Below are 9,976 nucleotides of genomic sequence, written 5' to 3'. Positions count from 1 at the left end.
ATGCTTTTGAACTGTAGTGCTGGAGAAGACTCTTGAGAGTCCCTTGGACTGCAAGGAGATCCAACCAGCCCATCCTAAAGGAGATCAGTCCTGGGTGTTCCTTGGAAGGACTGATGCTAAAGCTGAAACTCCAATACTTTGGCCACCTCATGCGAAGAGTTGACTCATTGGAAAAGACCTTGATGCTGGAAGGGATTGGGGATAGGAAGAGACGGAGATGACAGAGGATGAGAAGGCTGGATGGCATCACCCATTCAATGGACATGGGTTTGGGTAGGCTATGGGAGTTGGTGATGGACAGAGAGACCTGGCGTGTTGAGGTTCATGGGGTCGCAGAGTCAGACACGACTGAGCAACTGAACGCAACTGAACTGAAAGTAATGTAATTTTATAAAAAATAGCATCAGTTCCAGGAAATAATTTAGTTTTCTTTCTTAGATCACTTATGAACTCTGATTTGGCAATTTGAATTTTATGCTAAATGAGAATCTAAAAATCAAAAAATAATGAAAGTAATTGCTATCACTTCTTGGTACTCATTTGATATTCAGGAAAATATTTCTGGAGGGAAGACAAAACTGTCTTAGAGATTAGCTTTTACATATATGTAAATATATGTATATGTAAATATAAATATATATATATATATATGAAATTTTTGCCCAACCTAATGTATCTGCTTTACAACTGAAAATAGCAAAACATTGTAAATCACCTCTATCTAAAAAATAAATAAATAATGAAAGAAAAACATGAACATATTAATGTTTCAGGTTTGTCAAAGAACTGTAGTATTGCTGACATTAGCCCTTTGATATTGATGATGACTCTAATTCACACTTTGAAAGTGAAAGTGATGTCACTTAGTCATGTCCAACTCTTTTGTGATCCCATGGACTCTAGCCTACCAGGCTCCTCTGTCCATGAACTTTTCCAGGCAAGGGTACTGAAGTGACTTGCCATTTCCTTCTCTAGGGGATCTTCCCAACCCAGGGATCGAACCCTGCTCTCCCGCATTGCAGGCAGATGCTTTACCATCTGAGCCACCAGGGAAACCAGTTCACATGTTGATGTAGCATAAACAAGAGTAGTTAACTACGCATATTTCATCTATGGGTTTTCAACTGCCTTCAAAGACTTTCAAGCCTCTAGAAGAGATGGACTTAAGGAAAAATTTTGGGAAAGAGTATAGAATTGCCTCAAATCAAGTCATATGAGTTGAATTTTAACCAGTTGTCCCCAAGGTTTGATTTTGCCCTTGGACTATTTGAGCTAGGTAGCTCATTACATATTCCTTGGGACTGGTTTGGAAGAAATAGTTTCCTTGGAGCTCCTGAGGCTTAAAGCCTACCTTAAGCATTTGCAAACTCTTGTTGAATTTCTATAAATATTCAGTACAGCAAAGATAAAATACTTAGCTTCATGATTTTTCACAAAAAAAGAGAGAGAGATACAGTGGGAAAGAAGCTAGCCACAGAGGCATTTGTGTCTCAGAGAGTAGGAATAGTTTACTCCAGTTAAGTTTCCAAGAACCGAATTAAGAAATTCACTCCATTTTCAGAGCATTCTCTCTGTTCCAATACAGACCTTGCTGTTCTGGCTGACCCAGTGTTTCCAGGAAGGAGCTGTGTGAATTAGGGCTACATGAAGAGTTCCCTTTCTCCTTAAACTCTTTACATCCCATCATCACTTGTGATCAAAGGCAATGATAAATCTCAATGAAGTATAGTTTGTGCATTTTATTCAAGCTTCACATAATTCACGTTCTTTCTCAATCTGTCTGAAACATTTTCTTCTGTGCTGTGCTTAGTCTCTCAGTCATGTCTGACTCTTTCTGACCCCATGGACTGTAGCCTGCCAGGCTCCTCTGTCCATGAGATTCTCCAGCAACAATACTGGAGTGAGTCGCACTCTTCCAAGGGATCTTCCTAACCCAGGGATTGAACCCAGGTCTCCTGTATTGCAGGCGGATTCTTTACCCTAAACACTGATTTCTTGGAATCTATATTCAATGTGTCTTCTACTAAATGACAGAGCTCCTGGGGAGTGTTTCTACCAATGAAGAATTATGGTGGTTCAGGCTTCCTAGGCTTTCCCTGGACTCAGCACTTGGCTGAACTACCTCTCAAAGGCATCTCTGCTCACAGAGGACGCAACACACAGAATGAAGGCCAGCCTGGCAGAAGTTTCTATCTTGGGGAGCTCCTGATTCAAGGTCTATGGTCAGTGCTGATACTTCTGGGACAGAGTATGAAATTGGGCTCCCGTTTCTACACACCTGGGTTTTCAAGATCCTTGACAACCCTTGAGACGACACACAACAATCTCTCTTTAATTGGAGTAACGATGGCGTGGTTGTTCAGGAATAAAGAAGCCGAACTGTGGGGTTAAATCTCAGATAAAACGACTTTCTCTAAGATGTTTGCTCTCCTTCCCACTCTATGCCTTTCTATATCCCCTCCCCGACTCTTCTTTCCCTGGTACCTGCTCACTCCTCTCTCCTATTCTGATTACATTAGTCTGTTTCTTTCCTCCTCTTCACCATTATCCAGTTAGATCTTTTTTTTTTTTTTTTTGCTTTAATATTAACCTCAGCATGCAGTTTAATGCGCTTGGTTTTGGAGTCAGGACAGAAATTTAAGATATCAATTGCTATCCTTCTCTCATACTCATGATTTCTCTTTTCTAAGATGCAATCTATGTGATGATTAGAATCAGATATTTTACATGAGATGAGGGTGAATGCTGAGAGAGAAGCTATGTAGTAACAGCCCTTTCTAGTTCTAGCTTAAGTGCCTTAATTAAAACACTCTGTATCACAGGTCATGTTTGTAACTAGAAATGGATGGATCACATGGCAAATCCAGTTGCCTTGCAAAAAAAAAGTGTATGTCAAATGAAGTAGAACAAGCAAAAACTTGTTTGAATGATAAGATTATGGAAACAGAATAATATTTAATCCTGAATTGCCTTATTTAATCATATATGCATACATATGCATATATATACACATATATACACACATGCACATATATATGGAACATAGGAAATAGAGGCAAATGGTTATTTAACTTAGGAAGAATGGAAAAATTTTGGCACCAAATATATTTGAATTGGTTAACAGTTCAGTAGGTAAAAGTAATCAGAGAAGGCAATGGCAACCCACTCCAGTACTCTTGCCTGGAAAATCCCATGGACAGAGGAGCCTGGTAGGCTGCAGTCCATGGGGTCGCTAAGAGTCAGACACGACTGAGAGACTTCCCTTTCACTTTTTACTTTCATGCATTGGAGCAGGAAATGGCAACCCACTCCAGTATTTTTGCCTGAAGAATCCCAGGGACAGGGGAGCCCTGTGGGCTGCCATCTATGGATTTGCACAGAGTCGGACACAACTGAAGTGACTTAGCAGCAGCAGCAGGTAAAAGTAAACTGTAAGGATCAAGGAAGGAAAAAGACATTCTACCATGATGCCCTCCCAAATCAAAGAGGCAGCGTGGTTGCCTCTCAGAAAAGTTTGGAGATAATGGCTGAATTCAATAATAAAATTCTCAGATAGTATTGACTTAAACTAATGTATGCATCCTTCAATGATGCTTTCCTGTTTTTATGTCCCCAAACCTACTCTTTGCTTACTTAAAATAAAATAGAATTTGTTGAACTGGAAGTCATGGTTGTCTGTTACCTACCCAAAATTTGTCTTTTAAAACGTTTGGATTTAATGAGAGTGCAGTTTTTAATGATGGGAGTGTCTATTTTTCCTAAAGGAATGCATGTTCCCTTTCTATAAATATTTAATCACTCTTCTACCTCTTCTTCTCACAGCAAAGGGCTTGTTCTCTTTTGTTTTTATCCCTTACTGGAAACCTAATATATTAAAATTAAATAATCATTGATTTATTTTCTTTTTTTAATAATCAGCAGAGAAAATTGCAACTTCCAATCAGAGTTTGTAATTATTGTGATATTTCTAATTTCTCATTGTGAAATTACATTATTTTAGCTCAACAGCAAGGAAAACCTAATTGTATTTAGATGTTTAACTTTACTAGAGTTAAATAGTTTGATTTACTGATACTGATATATTTATCTTACTTAGGGAAACACTTTATAAACTTTTTGAACATTTAATTTTCAGAGAACTTTGTTGGAAATTGCAGTTTGACTCAATTAAAGCCATAATTTCACTTATTTCCCATGTTTAAACTTTTAACGATCCATCAACTTATTTTCTAGGGTCTTTCTGATATGGAGTTAAAATTCACTCAGTATTATCACAGAGTTGTGTGTAGCTTTTTAATGATTAAGAATATTACATAGAGAAATGGCATCCCTCCAACATCGTTGTGAGGAGGTTGAGGACATCTTTTCATACTCTGTAAGTTGACTCCAGATATGAGTATGTTCTCAATACACATTTGATGACTGAGTTGATAGTGTTGTTGAATCACTAAAGATTTGATGATTAATCAGAAAGAGGAAGTGTATGTCAAAATTCATGTTAAAATGTGTTTCATTTGACATTAAATTTTAAAGGCATGATTGACTAAAATGGAAACACGAATTTAAAATTGATAGAGTTTGGTGGGAGGGGGATCCAAGATGGGGAACACATGTACACCTGGGGTAGATTCATGTCAACGTATGGCAAAACCAATACAATATTGTAAAGTAATTAGCCTCCAATTAAAATAAATAAATTTAAAAAAATTTAAAAAAATAAAATAAAATTCATAGAGTTTATTGCATAATGTTGAAAAAAAGAGCGCAAAACTTAAAGATATCAAAAATTAAATAGACATTGCATACAAAATTCAAAATAAATGAAATATAAGAAATTAAAATATACAAAATATTATACTCTATTGCTAATCAAAATATATATTTCATAATTTTAATTGTATTAACTAAGCAAATATAATAATGCCTCGTTATTTTTTTTTTATTTATAATTTGTGCCATACTGTTATAGTTTTAGAAGCAATGGAAAATGACCTAATTTGTACATTAAAATATTTCACGTGTGTGTATATACATACACATATATAGATTTATACCTATATGTCTGAAAACCCAGCAGAATGTGTAAGGAACTGACTTTTACTTCTGGTTTATGGGCTTCCCTGTATCTCAGATGGGAAAGAATCTGCCTGCAATGCAGGAGACTTGGGTTTTATCCTTGGGTCAGAAAGATATCCTGGAGAAGGGAATGGAAGCCCACTTGCCTGGAGAATCCCATTGGCAGAGGAGCCTGGTTGGGTTCATGGAGTCACAGAGTCTGGCAGGACTGAGTGACTAACACCACCATGGGATTGGTTAATATGAATTTTTGAAGGGCAATTTTCTCACCTTGTAATACATTGCAGCTTTGGAAAGTTTATTATGCAGATATACCCATGCAATAATTAATTTTCTAATAAGTAATAAAGCAACCAAATTGAAAAATTATTTGAGAATAGTGTCAATAATTACGGGCTTCCTATGTGGCTCAGTGGTAGAATATGCTTGCAATGCAGGAGATGTGGGCTCGATTCCTGGGTCAGAAAGATCCCCCAGAGAAGGAAATGGCCATCCATTCAGTATTCTTGCCTGGAAAATCCCGTGGACAGAGGTGCCTGGTGGGCTACAGTCCATGTGATTTAAAAAAAAAAATCCCCTGGGCATATATTGGATTAAAATATTAAAATAAGCACAAGCTATATGAGAAGAGTTTATTAAAAATATTTTAATTAAGATGAAAATTTGTTAAAACAAAAAATAAATGGTAGAATTTATATTTTAAGATTTTGATATGGGAGAGACAGGAAGATGGCGGAGGAATAGGACGGGGAGACCACTTTCTCCCCCACAAATTCAGCAAAAGAACATTTGAACGCTGAGTAAATCCCACGAAACAACTTCTGAATGCTGGCAGAGGACATCAGGCACCCAGAAAAGCAGCCCATTGTCTTCGAAAGGAGGTAGGAAATAGTATAAAAGATAAAAAGAGAGGCAAAAGAGGGAGGGACGGAGCTCTGTCCCGGGAAGGGAGGCTTAAAAAAAGAGAGAAGTTTCCAAACATCTGGAAACACTCACTGGCAAGTCTGTGGCAAGCCTTGGAACCTCAGAGGGCAACATAACCGGGAGAAAAAAGAAATAAATAGTTAAAACCCACAGACTAAGTGCCCAGAGGTAACTCTCAGTGGAGAAGCTGTGCAACCGCCCGCACCCCACACTAGCAAGTGGGGGCTGGGCAGGGAGGCACGGCTGCATCGCTTAGAGTGAGGACCGGGCCTGAATGACCCAAGGGCAACCTGAGGGTGCTAACTGGAGATAGCTAAGCAGACTGTGGGATAGCTACCCTGTAAAAATGTGAAAAGCCCCAACCTAAGACACCACCAGACCTGCTCACAGGAAAAAGGACTGAACAGAGCTAGCCAGCTGCGGATGGCCCATCCCCCACCAAGACAGGTAGGGGAAGGCAGCCAGAGCTGGAAGCGGGCAATAGCAGCCCCAGAGAGGCTTCCAATACCAAGCTGCAGAGTAGCTTTGTTGCTAACCAAGACTTCTTGGTTTGGGGCTGGTCAACATCTTCCTGAGAAGGTGCGCCAGTTGTACAACCAGAAAACCAAGCAGCAGGGACTGGGGAGGCGATAAGTTGCAGCGACCACACTCGCCAAACACCTGGTCACCTGAACTTCTCACACCGGGAAGGGCACAAAACGCAGGCCCAACCAAGTCTGCGCCTTTGTGGAGTACCCAAGTACCTGAACCTGAGTGGCTTAGACCTGGGAAGTGCATACAACCCAGCGCCGGCCTCAGACAGTTCCTGGCTGAGCAACCTAGAGCCTGAGAAGCATAAACAGGGAAAGCACACATGCCATGAGCGGGGGCAATCCCAGTGTAGCCGAGACACTGAAAGCACGCTCCACAGAAGCCAGTGATATTTTTTTAGTAGCGTTCCTCCCTCCCCATAGCACAATTGAACAGGTGAGCCTATAAAAGTGTCCACCACTGCCCCCTTGTGTCAGGACGGGAATTAGACACTGAAAAGACCAGCAAACAGAAGAGCTTAAACAGAAGAAACTGGCTTGGAAGTGACAGAAGGAGAAGTCTTGAATCTACTGAAAGTATAAGACTGAAAACCAGAGGCAGAGACTTAAGTCCAAATCCTGAGAACACCAGATCTCCTGTTTCAGGGAACATTAATTGATAGGAGCTCATCAAATGCCTCCATACATACACTGAAATCAGGCACCGCCCAAGGGTCAACAAGTTTCAGAGAAAGACATACCACACAAATTCTCCAGCAACACAGGAGAATAGACGTGAGCTTCAATATACAGGCTGCCCAAACCCACTCCAAACCCACTGACACCTCAAACTCATTACTGGACACTTCATTGCACTCCAGAGAGAAGAAATCCAGCTCTACCCACCAGAACACTTACACAAGCTTCCCTAACCAGAGAACGTTGACAAGCCACCCGTCCAACCTCACGCACAGAGAGGAAACTACATAATAAAGAGAACTCCACAACTGCCAGAAGACGGAAAGGCCACCCCAAGCACAGCAATAGAAGCAAGATGAAGAGGTAGAGAAATACCCAGCAAGTAAAGGAACAGGATAAATGCCCACCAACACAAACGAAAGAGGAAGATATAGGGAATCTACTTGATAAAGAATTTCATATTGTTATAATGAAAATGATTCAAAATCTGGAAAGCAAACTGGAGTTACAGATAAATAACCTGGAGACAAGGATTGAGAAGATGCAAGAAGGGTTTAATAAGGATTTGGAGGGGGAAAAAAGGGTAAATATACAATGAATAATGCAATAGATGAGATCAGATATACTCTGGAGGGAACAAACAGTAGAATAACAGAGTCAGAACACAGGATAAGTGAGCTAGAAGATAGAATTGTAGAAATAAATGAAACAGAGAGGGGAAAAAGAAAAACAAATTAAAAGAAAGGAGGACATCTCAGAGACCTCTGGGACAATGTTAAACTCCCCAACATTCGAATGATAGGAGTCCCAGAAGAAGAAGACAAAATTAAAGACCATGAGAGAATACTTGAGGAGATAATAGCTGAAAAATTCCCTAAAATGGGAAGGAAATAATCACCCAAGTCCAAGAAACCCAGAGAGTCTTTAACAGGATAAACCCAAGGTGAAATAATCCAAGACACATTATAATCAAATTAACAAAGATCAAACACAAAGAACAAATATTAAAAGCAGCAAGGGAAAAGCAACAAATAACACACAAGGGGATTCCCATAAGGATAACAGCTGATCTTTCAACAGAAACTCTTCAGGCCAGGAGGGAATGGCAAGACATACTTAAAGTTATGAAGCAAAATAACCTACTGCCCAGAATACTATACCCAGCAAGGATCTCATTCAAATATGAAGGAGAAATCAAAAGCTTTACAGACAAGCAAAAGCTGAGAGAATTCAGCATCTCCAAACCAGCTCCCCAACAAATGCTAAAGGACCTTCTATAGATAGGAAACACAGAAAGGGTGTATAAACTCAAACCCGAAACAATAAATAAAATTGCAACGGGATCACACTTAACAATAATTACCTTAAACGTAAATGGGTTGAATACCGCAACCAAAAGTCAAAGGTTGGCTGAACAGATACAAAAATAAGACCCCTAAGTGTGTTGTCTACAAGAGACCCACCTCAAAACAAGGAACACATGCAGACAGAAAGTGAAGGGCTGGAAAAAGATATTCCAAGCAAAAAAAGACCAAAAGAAAGCAGAAGTAACAATACTCATATCAGATAAAATAGACTTTAAAACAAAGGCTGTGAAAGAGACAAAGAAGGAAACTAAGTAATGATCAAAGGATCAATCCAAGAAAAAGATATAATATTATAAAAATATATACACCCAACATAGGAGCATGGCAATATGTAAGACAATTAATAACAAGTATGAAAGGGGACTGATGCTAAAGCTGGAACTCCAATACTTTGGCCACCTCATGCAAAGAGTTGACTCACTGGAAAAGAGTCTGATGCTGGGCGGAATTGGGGGTGGGAGGAGACGGGGATGACAGAGAATGAGATGGCTGGATGGCATCACCGACTCGATGGACATGAGTTTGAGTGAACTCCGGGAGTTGGTGATGGACAGGGAGGCCTGGCGTGCTGTGATTCATGGGGTTGCAAAGAGTCGGCCAGGACTGAGCGACTGAACTGAACCGAACTGAACTGATGAAAGGGGAAATTAACAACAATGGAATAATATTGGGAGACTTTAATACCCCACTCACATCTATGGATAGATCAACTAAACAGAAAATTAACAAGGAAACACAAACTTTAAATGATATAATAGAGCAGTTAGACCTAACAGATCTCTATAGGACATTTCACCCCAAAACAATGAATTTCAGCTTTTTCTCAAGCACACACGGAACCTTTTCCAGGATAGATCACATCCTGGGCCATAAATCTAGCCTTGGTAAATTCAAAAAAATTGAAATATTTCCAAGCATGTTTTCTGACCACAATGAAGTAAGATTAGATCTCAATTACAACAGAAAAACTATTAAAAATGCCAACATATGAAGGCTGAACAACACGCTGCTGAATAAAGAACAGATCATAAAAGAAATCAAAATAGAAATCAAAATATGCATAGAAATGAATTAAAATGAAAACAAAACAACACAAAATCTCTGGGACACTGTAAAAGCAGTGCTAAGGGGAAGGTTCATAGCAATACAGGCACACCTCAAGAAGCAAGAATAAAGTCAACTAAATAACTTAAGTCTACATCTAAAGAAATTAGAAAAGGAAGAAATGAAGAACTCCAGGGTTAGTAGAAGGAAAGAAGTCTTAAAAATTAGGGTAGAAATAAATGCAAAAGAAACAAAAGAGACCATAGCAAAAATCAACAAAGCCAAAAGCAGATTCTTTGAAAGGGTAAGCAAAATTGACAAACCACTAGCCAGACTCATCAAGAAACAAAGGGAAAA

This window comes from Moschus berezovskii, chromosome 7 (genome assembly GCF_049115385.1).
Source record: "Moschus berezovskii isolate FMDL1 chromosome 7, NW_MosBer_1.0, whole genome shotgun sequence".
Taxonomy (NCBI): Eukaryota; Metazoa; Chordata; class Mammalia; order Artiodactyla; family Moschidae; genus Moschus; species Moschus berezovskii.
Note: the sequence above shows the minus strand (reverse complement) of the source record.